This window comes from Camelus ferus, chromosome 13 (genome assembly GCF_009834535.1).
Source record: "Camelus ferus isolate YT-003-E chromosome 13, BCGSAC_Cfer_1.0, whole genome shotgun sequence".
Classification (NCBI taxonomy): domain Eukaryota; kingdom Metazoa; phylum Chordata; class Mammalia; order Artiodactyla; family Camelidae; genus Camelus; species Camelus ferus.
In genome coordinates this window covers 1,862,205-1,879,096 of record NC_045708.1, presented here as the reverse complement: position 1 = coordinate 1,879,096, position 16,892 = coordinate 1,862,205, and the positions used below count along the sequence as shown (strand labels likewise).

Here is a 16,892-nt window from a genome sequence, read left to right as displayed (position 1 = left end):
CCCAAATCCATCAGTCTGTCTGTCCATCTGTCCGAGCCCATAGCTCTGGAATCCTATTGGCACCAGGCATGGGGCTCAACACCAGGGCCTGCGGGGCGTCTCTGTGGAGAGCTTTCCTGGCCAAGCCCCTGGAGCTCTGGTGGGGAGTGAGCCACCCACCAGAGGGTGGGTCTTGGGAGGGGCCAGCTCCCCGCTCAGGAACCGGCCTGGGGAGGTGCTGCTGGCCAGCCTTGTGTCTGGGACGGGGTGGGTCTGGCGGATGGGCTCCCAGCGGGGCAGGTGCTTGGCTGGCCAGAGGCTTGAGTGTCCTGCCCTCAGGTTTCACTGCAGGGTGTTGCAGCCCGGCCGAACATTCTCACCCAGGAGTGGCTGGGCTCCCCTCGAGGCCCAGCCCTGTTCCTGGCAGGGTTCTGAGCGCTGCTTCAGGAAATGAGAGAGAAGTGCTGAGCCCCCTCCTCCGCCCATGCTTCCTGGTCTTGGCTTTGAAACAGAAACAGGCAAAGAGAGGGCATCACATCCTGTTGTCCAGAGCAGAGGGTGGACACCCGACAACGGGGCTTCCATGGCCTGGATGGCACGTGTGGGCGTCGACTGTGCACAGGATTAGAGTGGGTTTGGGGGTCCCCATGTGAGCCCAGAAGTCAGAGTTCTTGGTACAGAGAGAGAGAGACCACATGCACACACACGCGCGCACACACACGCGCACACACCTGCACCCATGCAGAGGACATGGCTGAGAGCATGCCCCGCCCGGCCCCACTGGCCCTCCCTGAGCCTCAGCCCCTGCCGTGGGGGCAGCTCAGAGCAGAAGTGGCCGCTGGCCCCCGGGCCGCGGTCCCGCCTCTCCGCCGAAGTGTGAGCTGTCCGAGGAACTTGGCCTTGGAGGGAGAATGGAGACCTGGACATTTGGGGAACCAAGGAATGTTCTTGGCTCCCTTCTGGGCCTTTTACATTTTGTCTTGTTTTCTGGGAAACAAATGGAAAAAAAAAAAACCCATTCCCAGATTTTTGGAGGCTGATTTGTATAAACAGACTAAACACGATAACTTTCAGAGTAAACAGAGAATTGTCCGAAGTTAGGCACTGAGTCCTGGGCTGAGAGGAGAAGGTGACAGAACCCTTCTGGTCCTGCCCTGGGCTGGTCCACTTGCTTCAGTGCCTCAAATGACACCCTCGTGCTGGCTGCCCAGTGGGGTCCTGCTCAGGAACCTCTGGGGCCCCCGTTGCCAACATTGCCTGACCGCCCGTCTCGCCTGCCCCCAGCTGGGCCCCCCACCCCATCTTGGGTCTTGGTGAGGGGCCTGGCTAGACTGGCAGTGAGAGGCGCCCCCAGCCCTGGTGCCTCGGCAGAGCCGGGGGCGCCCCCTCCCCTCACTGGTTCCCAAAGCTCCGCTGGAAGCCTGAACCCCTTCTTGCCCGATGAGCAGTGACAGATGTGCCGCCTCCCACCCTGAAGGCCGTCTCTCCTGCCAGGCGGGGTCTTTTCCGTGACCCCTGTCTGCTGGAGGCAAGCACTTTGTGAGAGCTCGCAGCCCCCATCTGACTGCGGGCCGCCTCTGTGCCTGGCCCTGGGGGTACTGCGGGCCCGAGAGCTGCCCCCTGCCCTGGGGAGCCTCTGGGCACCTAGAAAGTGTGGGGTGTGGCTGGGGGAGGGGGAGCCCACCTCCTCACTCTCCGCCTGCCCCTGTGGCCTTCTCCTGGAGGGGACCATCCGGTGACTCTGGAAATCCAGAGCGGGTGAGGCCTGTCTGACTGTTGCTAGGCGACCCACTCTTGGTTTCCATGGTTGCCCTGGAAACCACAGATGGGGAGGGGTTGATGGGGCCCGGCCTCTCTCCACACTGGGAGGGAATCACTGGACCCAGGGGGCTTTCCTCTGAGAAAACGTCTGAACATCTCAACGTTCTTAAAGCACGTTCCTAAGAGAAGGACGCCCCTCTGAAAAGGCTCCGCACCGCGAGACTCCAACTAGAGATGTTCTGGCAGAGGCAGAGCTGGGGGATGGGCGGGCCGGGGGCCGGGGGTGGGGGGGCAGGGATGAGCACGGGGCACCGAGGGTGTCGGGCAGAGGCGCTTCCCCGTGCGGCGCCGGCGTGGTGGGCACACGCTGTCCCAGGTTCGTCTAACCCACAGATCGTCCAGCGGCAGGAGTGGTCCTCATGTGAACCACGGGCTTTAGTTCATCATGACATCCCAGGACTGGTCCATCTTGTGCAATAAATGGAGGCATGAACGTAGGATGTTAGTAATAGAGAAAGCTGTGTGCGTCGCGGAGGGGGCATGCATGGAACTCTCTGTACTTTCTGCTCAAATTTTCCGTAAACCCAAAACTGCTCTAAGAAATAAAACCTGTTAATTCAAAGCAAACACGAAGCAGAAGCTCAGCCTCCTCAGCCTCCAGGCCCGGCCCCGCCTGGCCCGGCCCCGAGCACTCCCGCTCCCAGGTCCTCGCTGGCTTTCTGGCTTTCTGGCGTGTTGCTTGATGCTCCTTTGGACGCCTCAGTTCCTTTGTCCCCTGAGGATGGGCCCCGGGGTTTCTGTCTACCTGCCTGGTCCCCTCACTGCTCAGAAGCCATTTGGCTTCTAACTGTCGTTGGGACAAATGTTTGGAAGTTGATCTGAACGATCAAACGTCCAGGTTCCAGGTGCCGTCCGTGCAAAGCCTCCGAGCCAGGGGAACCCCTTCTGTGGAAGGTCCGTTTCTCCACCGAACTAGGAGAGACCCAGCGGAACGCAGCGGCCTTAAATTGACGGTCAAGACAAGGTTCCACTGGGGGGGTTGCCGACGGGCCCCACCACATGCTCGAAGCCCACAGGGTTCCTTCTACGTCCGCTGGGTCCCAGGCCCTGGCCGTGGACGGAGTCGGGTTCATTCCAGGCCTCCCTGATGTAGCAGTGATGGGACGAGAGGCAGAGAGAGGTCTTCCGAGGGATTCAGTTTTAGAAGGAAATGAGAAAAGAGGCCGCTGCCAGTGTCCGGGGGCAGGGGCTGGGGTGGGGCACGCAGGAGGGCGGGCAGTGCAGGAGGGCTGCCCCACGAGGCAGGGAGGGACGCTGGTCCAGGTGACTGTGGATGGGAGGTGTGTGTCCTTCAGACCGCGCCTGTGGTCCAGACGAGAAAGCTTCCCTTTAGCCGTGCCAGACGATCAACCCTGAGCTTTTGGAGCCGGTAAACTGGGTGGTGCTGGTGGGGATGGCTGCGTTGGAGGGAAGCCCTCCTGTGCAGGAGGCCCATGGGACCCCCTAGACGGCAAACGCTCACGAGCACGTGGACGGGGCTTGGTGCTCAGTGCTCATCTTTGGGGCAGAGGTTCACACCGCAGTGGCGGTCTCCCGCACCTGCCCCAGCAGCGCCCCTGGGAGAGACCATGGATTCCTCTGAGCCTGTCTGAGCAGCGCCCACCCTGGGGACGCTGCTTCCAGGAGGCCCTCCAGGAGCTGCTGTCTGTGCTTCTCCCTTCTGGATGCCTCTCGGGGCCCCCCCCCCCGGTCTTTAGAATGTTCTGGCTGCCCTGGGCTGGTGGACTTTGGAGCTGCAGCAGACAGAGGACCACCCCGCGAGGTGGGCCCTGGCCTGGCAGCAGACTTACGACTCCTCGGTATGGGCCCCTCCCCGGACAGGCCCAGCTGGGCAGGATGCCCCACCCCGCCCCCCTGGCCAAGGGCAAGCGGCAGCCGGAGCAGCACGAGGGGCTCTTCTCTACAGTGGTTTTGTGGAGTTTAGAGGGGTGCACGCCTGGCAACTGTGTCAGGTTTCTTTTGCTGCAGTGACAGGTTGCCCAAACTCAGTGGCTTAAAAGACACACCTGTTAGCTCACTGCTCTGGAGGCCACAAGTCCGACACGGGTCTCACCGGGCTGAAGTCCAGCTGTGGCGGGGCGGGTCCATCCTGGAGGCTCCAAGGGAGGAGCCGCTCCTCGTCTTTCCCAGCTTCCGGGGTGCCTGCATTGCTTGGCTCGTGGCCCCTTCCCCTGTGCCCAGAGCCAGCAGGGAGGCGCCTCTCTGTCCCGGACTCTGACCCTCTCCTGCCTCCCTTGTCCGAGGAGGGCCTTGTCAGGACGCTGTGATTACACTGGACCCGCCCATGTCCTCCAGGACACGCCCCCGTTGTAAGGTCAGCCAATGGGCAGCTGTAATTCCATCCCCCCCACCCCCCGTTGGGTTCCGGGGGTGCAGGCTGTTCCGTGGGGGGATATGCTGTTTCCTTGACCCGCCCCGAGCCGCAGCGGCCGACGGGAAGCCTGGTGTGCGTGTCGGGTGGAGGCTGGAGGCGCCTTGGCCTTCAGGGAATGTCTCCCACCCCTGCTTGCTCCTGCTCCGGGAGGAGGTAACTGCAAATTTAATTCCATCTGGCAAACAGCTTTGGACCTGCCAGTTACTATGGCAACCCCTTAAAGTGTGTGTGACATTTTCTGCCCGAGGGAGCTCATGGGGGTCTCTTTGGACCAAAGTCACGGAGTTCAGCCAGGAAACTGGCCAGCTGGCTTTGCCCAGGGCTTCAGGTTACCCGCCAGGCACCTTTCCTGGGACTCCTGGCAGGGTAGGGGCCGGACAAGGACCCACGGGGTGGCCCTTCTGCACGCCCCAAATCTCACAGTGCCCAGACCAGGGAGGCATGCCCCTCCAGGACAGGCTGAGCCGAACTGGCTGCGCTGGCTGTAGACTCTGCTCTGGCCGGTTCCGGGGCTGCTGGGATCCTGCCTTCCCCTGTGCCGTGGTGCGACAGCCTTTTGAGTTGGGGGCTTGTCTCAGACAAGTTTCACTTTGACGATGTTCAGAAGGATGCCGGGCAGATCTTCCAGGGCGGCTGCCTTTGGCTGCCAGCCCTGGTCCCTGCCCACCTGGCAGACTCTTCCCTGGGAGCCAGGGACCCAGGAGAGAATGTGTTCCGGGAGCTCCTGGGACAAGCAGAGGTGAGTGCCTGGCCTGGCCCCGCCGCTCTGGGAGAAGGCAGGAGGAGGTGGAGGGGGCTCTGTGCCGCCCTGTAATGGGCCTGCACCTCCACCAGAATGCGCAGGAGTCTCGGGTCGGCTGCTGTGGCCCTGGGGCTGTGTGGCTTTGGGCTTTCACTTCTGACCCAGAAAGAACGAAATACTGAAGGGGGCTCAGTGCCCACCTCGGGTCCCTTGGGTCCCCTGGCCGCCCTCCTTCGAGTGCGCGCCTCTCCCCATTTCAGAGATAAGGAAACCGAGGCCCGGAGGGGTTTTGCGATAGGCCACGTGTGCCCAGCAGCCGAGAGGCCCAGCCAGCCCAGACCCCAGGCGGTGCCCTGCTTTGGGGTCCAGCCGAGCGGAGTGACGGTGCGGAAGGCGGTGCCTTCCTGCACTGCTGCCCAGGCCTGGGTGCGGGGGCGGGAGTGATGTGGCCACAAGCCCAGGACCCTTCGCTTGTGAAAAAGGCAAAGGAAGGTGTGGCCCTGGAGCGTCCGGAGGGGCCCAGCCTGCCCACACCTTGGTCTTCAGTCCAGCAACACTGATTTCAGACTCGTGGCCTCAGAACCGTGAGGGTACATTTCTGTTGTTTAAGCCGCCGGGTCTGTGGTCCCCTGGCACCGGGACCCGACACCCTGGGGCCACCGGCCAGGTGAATTCCCCGCTCCCCTGGGTCAGAGCTAAGGCCCCTCCTGCAGCTCTGCCCCCAGCCTGGCCGGCTGCCCTGGGCCCTCACCCCCACCCCTCGTCCTCAGCGTCCCGGCCCCGCCTTCCCAGCCTGGTCACCGCTGGGAGCCACCTTCTGTCCCACTGGCTGAGCGTGAGGCACGCAGTCCTGTGCTTCGTCTGCCCCCCCAAAGCCTGGCTCATATCCCCCACAGAGGCCTTGCCTCGCCTGTCTCGGGGGTCAGAACCCCTGTCCATGACACTCAGTGGGGTGCCCGGGAAAGGGGTCACGGGTGGGGCAGGGTGCACTTGCTGCCAGGGCAGGCCCAGACCTGCGCTGGCCTGGCACCTAGCAGGCAGTTGCCCTGCAGAGCTCGCTCGCTCGGGGGGGCCCCAGTTGTCCTGCTGCCCCCCAGGGAGAGGAGGGGCCCACGGGGCACTGGTGGAGGAGGCATTCCTAGGGGGCAGACTCCGCTGGCCCCAGCCATGCATCCTTCCCTGGGAGGGGTCCCCCCACCGTCTGTCTGGTGGGCTGGCTTTGGGGATGCTCCTGGACACCTCTCCCCCCTCCCCGCCCCCCGCTGGACCTCCAGCCCTTCAGCGGGGCCTGGAGGGTGAAGGGCTGCCCACCCCTCCCCAGGGGGCTGCCTTTGTGAAGCCCAGACACCAGGCAGTCCCCCACACCTCCAGCTTCTCCAGCTCTGTCTCTGGAGCCCCGTGCGGCCGACTTGGTCCAGCTGCTTTCCATCAGCCCGCCCGGCTGAGATTCCGGGAGCGGCCCTGGCCCGTCTCGGGGACACACCTGGCTGCAGGGAGGAAGGGTCTCAGCCTCCTTAGCAGGCCGGGCCTCTTAAACTCTGACTCCCTAGGGGCAGCTAGAGGCCTGGGTGGGCGGGGGGCTGAGGGCTGGCTGTCCCACAGCCCCGGGGAGCCAAGGCCCGGCTTGACCTCCTCCCTGGGTGGTCTCAACCTCCGTTCTCGGGCTGAGCCTTCCCCGTCCTCACGGGCGGGGTGGGGGTCCCTCGCCGCACCCTGTGCCCCCCCTGGAACCACATGGTTTTTCTCACCTGCTTCACACCTGGGGGCTCTGAGGCCCACCGCTGGCTACCAGACCAGGCCGGGCTGGCCTCTGATTCTGCGCCCAGGCTGCTGGTGGACAGGCGGGGGGTGTGGGGACCGCCTCTCTCAGGGTGGGCCCCCCTTACTCCTCACTCCGCAGCCCGCGGTCGCCAGGTCAGCGGGGGCAGCTGGGCCTTCGGGCCCTCACCCAGGCTGGGGGGGGGGGCCCTGGCTACTTAGGGCCTCTGTAGAGTTGCTGCCCGCCCGAGGGAGGGCCCTGTGCTGGGGCCAGAGCCGTCCAGGAGCCGAGGCCCCATCCCTCTTTCTTCTGCACCAAAGCCCTGGAGGAGTGTGGTGTGGGGGCCGGTCCGAGGAATGCTTTTTTAAAAACTGAGGTGGAGTTCACATAACATAAAATTGACACTTTTAAAGTGTGTAGTCCAGTGGCATCGAGCATGTTCGTAACCACCACCTCTACGTACTGTGAGAGCATTTCCTCATCACGGGGAGACCCCGTACCCCAAGTCAGCTGCTCCCCATTCCCCCCCAGCCCCCAGCCCCTGGCAGCCACGCATCTGCTTCTGTCTCGGTGGACGTGCCTGTGTGTCCTCCAAACAGGTTCACATGCTGCGTGGCCTTCTGTGTCTGGCTTCCCCCCGAGCATCAGGTTTCTGGAGTTCACCCACGCTGCAGCCTGTCTCCGCGCTGCCCTCCCCCTGGTGGCCGGGTGGCGCCCCACTGCACGGAGGGACCACGTTTGCTTATCCCCGGGCCCATCGATGGACACCTGAGTTGTGTCCACCTCCTCTGCGGTGGCCATCCCCGCCCAGGCATCTGTCTGAGCTCCTGTTTCAGTTCTTTCAGGCCGATGCCCTCACATGGCCACCCGTGCCCGGGCCTCAGGGACGCAGCCATGTCACCAGCTTTGAGAAAGCGCCCTCGGTTGGTGGCCCCGCCCGCCTGGCCATCTGTCCTCCCTGCTGCCTGGAAAACCCGAGTATCAGGGCAGGCCGTGGGACTTCTGGGTGCCTCGCACCTGGCCTGCTCCCTGCCTGAGGGGCTGGCCTCTGTGCTGTCTCCCCAGGCCTGGCCTGGCGGGAAAACCCTGGCACCCGGGCTCTGACCCCTGGGCTGGGCTGATCTCCGGCTCGCCCTGCGTAACTCTCTAGGAATTCCCAGAAAACCCCTCAGTTAACCTCGGCAGGCCGGGCTCATGGTTGCATTCCAGCAGCCCCGAGGCGGGTTCTGGCCACCGCCTTTCCCGTGGGACTGTGGCCTCCCCTGCAGCCCAAGCCTGGCTCGAGGCCTTCCAGGGACCCTCCAGGAAGTGCCGGCAGAGACGAGAGCCGAAGCCCTGGGGGCGGCGGGGGGGTTTTGGGCTCGGGTGGGAGTGTGGCCTGGGCTCGTCCTTGTCTGGGCACCCGGCCTCTGGGAGAGGTCTGGCTGGGCATCTGGCCGTCTGTGGCCTGTAGCATGCTGGGGTCTCTGCCTGCCCTACGCCTGTCTCTAGGTGACGTTCTCCATGAGAGTGAGGAGCCTCGGCCTTTGGCCTTGAGAGGCTGGGAGGACGGGAGGCAGAGGCCCTTGCGACCTTGGACAGGCAGCACAGTGTGGAGCTGGGAGTGGGCAGAGGCACCTGGTCCCCTTGTCACCCCGCTCCTGTGAGGTGTCCTGGGAAACGAGGCACCTGAGTCCTGCAGGCCCCAGCTGGGGGGTGAGGTGTGTGGGCTGCAGTGACGGATGGAGACCAGCGCCCCACCCAGGCTCACAGGCCACGTAAGTTCAACAGACCGGAGAGTGGGGAGAGATCTGGGCTGGGGGCCGGGGTGTTGAGCCCACTGCCAGGGCTGGGGACAGTGGCAAGGGTGACTGTGGGGGACTCTTGGCCTCGCTGCTGGGAGAGGCCTGATGTCCTGGCAAACTGACAGCTGGACGAGAACACACACAGAGGCCAATCTTGGCGGGACTCAGACAAGTAAGAGTTTTGGGGAGCAGAGCCCACTCCTGCGTCAAGCTGTCCCCATGGGGCATTCCGGCCAAATCACTCTCGAATGCCATAGGATGGGCCACTGGTCCCGGGTGCACAGACCCTGGGTGCTCAGAGGGACCTGGTTTGCAGCCTGGACCCTGCTGCTGGATTTATCCATTGGGTTCCCCTCCCATGAGGCCTGTCTGGAGGAGTGGGGTTCCCCGTCTCTGCCAGACGATGTCCTCTTGTGTCGTGGGGTCCTGAGGGTCACCTGTCTAAAGCCTTGGGGTGGGCTGTGGCTGGGAGGAGTGTCCCCTTTCAGGCCGCATCTGCGTTTCCCCCTCGCAGACATGAACGAGTGTGCTGCTGGCCATGGGGGCCGTGAGGCCGGGGCTTCGACACTGTGTGGGGCTTCTGCTGCCGATCCACCCCCCGCGCCGACCCTGGCCGCCAGCTGCAGGGAGACCACAAGACCTGCCCAGCTCGGCCTCTGGCCCCCATTCCTGCCCACCACCACCAGTCGGCCTCGGCCTCGGCATCCCTGCCCCCGCTGGTCCCTGGGGCTGCCGCAGGGCTGCTCCGAAGAGTGCCACTCGGGGTCCTGGGTGGTGGTGCCCAACTCCTCGGCGTCCTCCCTGCCTGACCTGCTCCCCACACATTGGGGCATCCATATATTTCTCCCAACGTGAACCTTGAGGGGGCTCAGAGCCTGGTGTGGGTGGGTCACCCTGGGGGCAGGGCAGGGAGAGGGAGGTCGTTCTGCCTGGGGGAGATGAGGCTTGGGAGGGCGGGTGGGCGGCCAGCCGCCCCAGTGCAGCTGCAGGGCCCCCGGGAGAGAGGGCGGATGGGCATGTGCCTGGGCGGGCTGGGGACACTGGTGGGCACCCTGCTGGCAGCAAGGGCTCTCTGAGGCTGGGCTGGAAGTGCTCACGGCTCTGGGCACACCCCGTGCCACGGCTCTGCCGTGCTGGCAGCTCGTCACCAAAATCAAGAACAGACAGAAGGAAAATTCCCGGGGTTGAAACGGACTAGGGCTGAACTGGGCTCGTGGCGGGGGAGGGGGAGGGGGCCCGTCCGCTCACATCCCCCCACTCCTGCCCCTGTGCTGCCTCTCCACCGCCCTGACCCCTGACCCTTGACCCGGGTCCGGGCAGCTGTATCACACCATCTCCCTGTCCGCACAAGAACACTGCTTCCAGCTGTGAGCTGTCTGTGGGGGTAGGGGCGGCGGGGTGGTGGTGGGGCAGAGTGCTGGACTGGGGGTCCAGGGGCGGGGGAGACTGCCCTGGTCAAAGTTTTCTGCAGACAGGCCTTGTTTCCAGACTGTTTTCATTGGGGTGAGGCTGGGGGAGGGTGCAACAGCTGCAGAGGAGTTGCAGTGACCTGTTGCTCGTGGCCCAGGACCTGGGGACCCCGTGTCTCTGGAGAGGAAGGGAGCAGAAGTCAGGCTACAGGTCCCACCACCCCAGTCCTGGCATTGGCCTTGGCTTCCCCTTCTGTGAAACGAGCCCCACTGGGATGTCAGAACCCGCCCATGCTTGCACCCTTGTCCTGGGACACGCAGAGTGCAGGTGGAGTTGGCGGTGGGGGGGAGGAGCACGCTCCCCAGACCCAGGGGAGGAAGGAGGCCCTGCTGCCCTGCCCCCCACCTCCTGCAAAGTGGGGGTGGCTGTGCTGGTGGAGGGAAGGAATCAGGGGCCTAGAGCTTGCCAGGCCCAGGGCAGGCTCCCCATGAGCACAGCCCCTCTTCACCCACTCCCAGCCTCCCGGCCTCCATGAAGATCCGGCCCAGACATGAGACAGAGCTACCCCAACACGTGCTCCTGCGCTGAGGTCCTCCGGGCCTTCGGCACCTGAAGGTACGGGCCGAGGGTCGTGCTCCCTGTGCCCCGCCCAACCTGCTGCTGGCGCGTACTAGCCCCGGCCTGGCCTCCCTGAGCCTTTTTTTCTGCATCCAGGGTCCCTGCTGATGACGCATCGTCAGCCTGGTGGCCTCCAGACTGGGGCTGGGCCTTGGGTTTCCCATCCCCTGCCTTTCCTGTTCTCAGTCCCCAGAGCCTGCGGGGGCACAACCCAGTCCCTTGTGGGTGCCCTGGGGACCCAGGTCTCCCAGGTCCAGGGCTCGAGCCAGGCCCTGGGGGGCACGCTGGGGCAGCCCCAGAGCTGGGGTTCCTCTGGCCTGCAGTGCTGACACTGGGCCCAGCGGCCAGACGCAGTCCTGGAATGCAAGTACATGACTTGGCCACTGGCTGGAGCCCAGCACTGGGTCAGCAGGCCTGGCCAGGGCTTTGGAATGCCTTAACCCAGAGGGTCCTGAGGGCAGGTGAGGTGGTTGCCACCTGGCCATTGGCTGAAGGCAGGGGTACCAATGAGATGCCCAGGGAGGGGGCCCAGCAGGAGGGTTGGCCCCAGACCCTGCATCCCACTGTGCCGGCCCCTCCCCAGCCGCGGTCCCCGGGGAGGCTGCTGACCCCAGCTCTGCATGTTTGGGATGGCTGGGGCTCCAAGTCACTGCGTGGCTGAGAGGGCTCTGCTGAGCGCCAATGGCCTGTTTCCTCTGTCCCCCTGCCAGCCCAGCCTCCCCTAAAACTGCAGCTCCAGCCAGCGAGCGGGGCTCCTGGGGCGGCCGGCCGGCCGTGTGCAAGACAGGAAATAAGATGTTACCGCGGAGGAAAGGACGGCTCTGCTCCCTCATGCGTAGGGCCGCGCGCGCCGAGTGGATGCTAGGGTGAGCCCAGAAACCGCTCAGTGATTAATCAGCGCTATAAACTCTGAGCTCTGGCACCGCAGCCTGGTGGGAGGGTGCCTCGGCCTCTGCCCCGGGAGCATCGCCCCGCCGACGTGCTTGTTGTGTTCTGGGAGACCGTCCTGGGAGCCCTGCCCCACTGCGCTGGGGGTCAGGTGGCCGGGGGCGGGCCCAGAGTCCAGGTGAGGCTGCTGCTTCCCCAGCATCCCAGGTAGGGCGTGGCCTCCCCTCAGACCTGTGGTCTGTGGAGGCCGCAGGCCCTGGGGAGAGACGTGGTCTCTGCCGTAAAGCTCCCGTCCCTGCTGCCGGCGGTCCCGAGCCCCTTCCTGTCCGGGGCCGCCCAGCTTTCCACGTCAGCCTCTCTGGGGAGGCCATTCTAGGGCCAGACTTTGGTGTCAGCGAGGCCCAGGATGAGCTTCGACTCAGCCCCTTGGGTAACTCTGAACCTCAGGCTCTTCATATAGAAAGTAGCACTAATAATGGTCTTGCCTCTTAGGGCGCCCTGGGGGACATGGGAAGTGACTCGATGCCCACGGCCCAGCGCCTGTAGCAGGCTCCCTGCCCTCCAGGCCAGCTTCCGGGGGAATGGGGATTGGAGAGGAGAGGGGCTCCAACCTGAGCCGAACCCCATCTCTGCCCTGGGCTGGGGGCACGTGCCCTCGCCTCCAACCTCAATGCCTTCTCTTGACCACGTTCCACCGCGGGGACCAGCCTGGAGGTCTGGGGGGACCAGGACCCTATATCCAGGCCTGGGGGAGCCCTGGCGGGTCTCCACGCCCACCCCAAGGCCCTCCTAGTTCCTTCTCCTCACTTCCTCCCTCACCTGCTGGCCGGGGAAGGGGTGCTCAGTCCGTCTGTGAGAAATGTCCAATCATTACATTAGGCCGATGGTGTGGCCTGAAGACCATGGTGACATTGGAATGGGAAGGATTTTTAAGTCTCATTCTGAGGCGGAAATGAATCTCGCCTGTTGGAGAAAATCAGGGTGTCTCCTTGGAGGAGATGGAGGCTTGGGGTGGGGCATCTTGGGTCCAAGCCTTCAGGCTGGCTTTCTCACGGCACCGGGGGTGGATTCTGTCAGAGACGTCTCCACTGTTCCCACCCCTGCTGCCCCCTCCCTCCCGGAGATAAGGAGGGGCTGGGAAGGGAGGTGGCAGGCGACTGCTGGTGGGGGGTGCTGGGCAGGGAGCAGCCTTTGTTGGCTGGGAGTCCTCAGCCCAGCATGGACATGGCCAGCTCCTTCCTGGGGGCTCAGTGTGCTCCCCCTGGCCCCCCATCCCTGCTATTCCTGGGCTGTGGGAGCGTCCAGTGCAGAGCTGGGGTCTTCTTTGGGGTGTCTGTGAGGAGCCCATGGAACACAGTAGGGGTGTCCCTGCACCCCAGCCCTGAGGGCCCGGCTTTGACATCCGCGTGGCCCTGCCACGCGACTGACCCTTCTTGAGGGAGAAAGGGGCTTCTCTGAGGCCCTTGTGCTCAGGCTGGCATGGACCGTGCCTGCCCCACTGCCCGACTCGGCTGTGGCGGTGGCTTGTCCCATCTGGGTCCGGGAAAGCAGCCGAGACGCGTCCTGTCCCGCCGAGGGCTTCTCTCTCACACCCACTCGGCCGGCTGCCCCGGGGGCGCTGCCAGGCCCTCACTGTCCCGAGGGAGAGGCAGGAACGCGGGGAGCGACAGGCCTTGATTAGGGGCGCAGAGAGCGCGGCCCTGGGCTGGGAGGGCCGTGGCTGTCCCGGGCCGGCTGTGCCGTCCTGCGGCCGTGGGGTGGGGGGCCCTGGGTCCCGTGCTCCGGTGGGGCGTGCTGCGTTCCCCTCGGCCCTTTGTGGGGGCGTCCCCGAAGCCCCTGTCGTGGCCCCTTGGCCCCCGAAGGCGGGACACCCTCCCTCTAAGAGGGGGTCTCGGGAGCCTCAGTGCTGTGAGGAGTTTGCGCCTCCTGGTAACCCGCCCGCCTGCATCAGAGAGCGGGGAGGTGACGTGAAGGAGGCTGCCCCGCCTCGTCCAGCCCGCGCTGCACGCCGGCCCCGCTGCTCGCCGCTCAGGCCTCGCCGTGGCCCCCGTTTTATAAAGTGGAGCGGGAGGCCGAGAGAGACGCAGCAGCGCATTCAGGGTCACACGGCCAGGGGGTGGCAGACGGGGGGCGGCATCGTGGCCCCTCCCCCGGCCCCCTGCCCCAGGTCCCACAGAGGCTGGCACTCAGGCCCCGTCTGGGGGTAGCCTGCTGGCCTCTCAGGAGCGGGGGCGGCCCTTTGCTCGTTCCACGTGGCCCGCACTGGCAGTGTCCGGCACAGGGTGGGCATCCGGCGAGTATCTTTTGAGCGACCTGCCCCTACAGATTCAGAGACTGGGGCTGGAGGGGCGGCCCCCTGGGCTCACTGCACACCGGCGGGCCGTGGAGCCCCGCGTGACCTTGGGCCTTCCGTCGCAAAGCCCCTGCCTCGTTCCTGCAAGGGCCGCAATCTGGGCCTTTCTGAGGCTGGGCCCTCTGACAGGCTGAGCTCTGGCTGTGGGCGAGGAAGCCCGACCAGGGCTGGGATCCCTCCAGACAGGGTGGCAGGGTTTCCGATCCATCAGAGGTGCTGAGAGTTAAAAGCTTTAATTTCCTGACTCTGGCTAGTCCATCCCTCGTGTGAGTAGATGCTGGCAGGTACGGTTTTGGTTAAGGCCAAGGCAGGAGAGACACAGCCCTGTGTCAACAGTCGGAGCCAGCGGGAGACAGAAAGACGAGAGGCCCGCCTGCCCCCGAGGGCCTGCCAGACCCCCAAAGTTCAGGGCCCTGAGCAGTTTCCCGGGAAGAGGCCCCAGGACGTGCAGCTTGCCAGCATCTGAGTGGCCGCAGTCTGGATGCCCACAGCCGGCTGCAGGAGTGGACGTGGGAATGGACAGGCTGGGTCCTCAACCCTGAGCCCTGACCGGCCAAGTCCAGGTGTGACCCTCTGATGCCACAGTCCTCAGACTTGGGGCTCAGTGAGAGGAAGCGGACACCTCCTAACAGTGAACCCCGGCATGCCCGGGGCCCTGTGGCTGGCCAGCTGCCATGAGGACATGCCCTGGGCAGAGGAGGGATGGGCTGCATCTCGCCCCGTCCTGGATGGCTGCACCACAGAGCTAGGGGGTCCTGGGGCCAGGGAGACTGATGCTCCAGGCAGCCCCTTTCCTCTGAATCACAGGGGTCCCAGCTTTGCCCCCCACTGGCCCAGGGGCTCCAGCTGAGAGGCTGGGTCATCTGGGGTGACTCGGAGCTTGCAGCGGCCCGCGGCACACCTCAGGAGGGAAGGCATCTCCCCTCTCTGTGCAGCTCCTGAAAGTGGAAACAGCCCCTCCTGGCAGGGCTGGAGACAGGCGTGTGCAGACGGCTGGGTAGGGGCCAGCTCCCGGGAAGGGCAGGTCTTCTGCCCTGCCTCTCCGCCTGCCCGGCGGGTGGGAGAGCCCTCATCCCTCACTTGTCCCGGCGGGCCCTCCTCTGTGGGCATCTGGCCTCCAAGCTGGACTCTCCTGCTGCCTGTGTCTCTCAGCTGCCTTTTATCTCTCGGTCCTTCCCTTCGGTAATGATGGCTGCACCTTCCCCTCCCAGTATCTTCTCCAGGCTCCCCTTCCCTGCAGAGGAGGATCTAGGCTTGGCCTCCACCCCATCCTCCCCGCTCCTCACCGCTGAGCGGCTGGGCTCCTGACCCCCAGAGCCCTCAGCCAAACCCCAGATGCCATCACTCCCTGCTCCCCGGGGCCTGGCCAGAGCCTCTCCGGGGCTGGGGTGGGGGCAGCACCAGCACGCAGAGGGGCGAGTTTTCCTTCTGCCTGGCGAGGAAACGTTGGAAAAGATCCCATGAGATGCCTGTGAGGTTGAGACCCGTGGGCCAGCGCATCTCCCGTGGAAAGGCCTTGGGGGAGGTGTGGGCACTCAGAGCGGAGACGGGAGGTCCTGTGACTCAGAATCGCTGTCTGCGCTCGAGGTGACGGCCACTGTCTCGGAGCCCCATCTGTGCGGTAGGAGGCCTCAAGGACTTATGGGCACCATTTGGGCCTCAGAGGCGGGGTGGCCGTGGCCAGCCCTGCCAGCTGCAGCATGGGCACCTTGGAAGGCAGTGTGAGTGCTGGCTGGCCCTGGGCACCTGGCCAGAGCTGGCTGCCACCTCCATGACCCCCGTGAGCAGGCTCAGCCTTTGGGTGAGGAAAGGGCAGCAGGAGTGACCGTGACCGAGGGGGCCCAGCGGGCTGTGTGGGCGGCTGGAAGTGGCCTGGTGATGTGCCCGGTCGTGGCTTTGCCCGTTTGTTTTGGCTGGCTGGGCGCCCGCTGTGGGCCAGGTCCAGGCGTACGGCTTTGGCCAAACTCCCCGCCTGGCATTCACTCCTCGCAGGCCTTCCCTGCCTCTGCCCCCAAAAGTCCTCCAACAAGCCAGTCTCCCTCTCCCCTCTTCCTGTCCAAAGTCCAGCCCAGGCCCACCTCCTCCAGGAAGCCTTCCCGTCACACCTCCTTCCCATCACACTGCCTTTACCATCTCTCCTCCACTGAGTACAGCATGCGCCCCGGGGCTGTCCGTGCGCCCCTTCTGTGGTCACTGCAGTCCTTGCAGCTCAGATGTTCCCAGTGAGAGCCAGGCCTCGAGGGCTGTGCCCATGGTGGGGCTGTGTCAGCATTCCAGGGCTCAGGTGCTCCCAGGGTTGGACCCCGCCTCATCCTGACCTTCACATGACCACAGGGGAGTGAGTCGAGGCAGCAGAGAGGGCCTTGTCACGCGCACACACACACGTGCACATGTGCACAGGAGGCCTCCAGCACAGCCTGGGTCTGGCCTGCAGTGGGCTCCTCCCCTGGGGTTGCCCAGGCCTTGGGTTCCCTGGCACAGTGAGGGGTCTGGATGCCCCCCAAGCTGTCTGATCTCTGGAGGAGAGCGTGTGTGACGGAGGCCATTCCATCTTGGGCTCCCCTGGGGGGCCGTGTGTGTCAGAGGAGGGGCTGGCCCGTTTCTGCCTGGCCCCCGCCCAGGGCAGCTACAGTCAGGAACGGCCGTTGGGCTCTCGGAAACAACCGTGGTCTTAATTTCCCTTCCTTTGGCTTGGGTGAGGAGCCAGATGGGTAATGGGTTTACCATGAGGTGGAGGCCGGACAGCTCTGGAGGCCAGGCCCAGCGCTCTGCTCCTGAAATGAACTGCGGCCCTGGGAGCGGGGGGAAGGGATGTTCCGGGGCAGTTGGTCTGCGTTGCGGCAGGGTGGGTCGCGTGTGACCCCAGGCTGAAAACGGACCTCCTGGCCTGGGCTCTGGACTTCCGGGCGGAAGCAGTCAGGCAGGCGTTTGTCCCCGGCAGGGCCGGGGGTGGTCGGGGGGGCTTTGGGACCAAGCGGCCTTGAGCCCCCGAAGGCGGAATGAAGGCAGTCTGAGAGACCCCCTTCCAGCACCTTCCTGGCTCTCTCCCCTGCAGCCGGGGCCTGTCGGGGGCCGGTCCTGCTCACAGCCCCGCATCCCTCACAGAGCCCCGCTGGCTCCCACGCTGTGGTCCTGGCCTTCGGGGTCCTCCAGCCCGGCCTCTG

At 65.1% G+C, this 16,892-nt stretch overlaps 1 protein-coding gene and 1 long non-coding RNA gene across 8 annotated transcripts in view; one reads left to right on the top strand and one right to left on the bottom strand.

Moving 5' to 3' along the window:
* Positions 1–16,892, top strand: part of MEGF6 (multiple EGF like domains 6) — a 92,742-nt gene that overhangs the window by 33,866 nt on the left and 41,984 nt on the right. The window lies entirely within an intron of this gene.
* LOC116668228 lies at positions 1,006–4,013 on the bottom strand. The gene is made up of 2 exons (XR_004325294.1): positions 3,807–4,013; positions 1,006–3,102 (listed from the first exon to the last, which is right to left on the bottom strand). It is a non-coding gene; the product is annotated as an uncharacterized LOC116668228 (long non-coding RNA).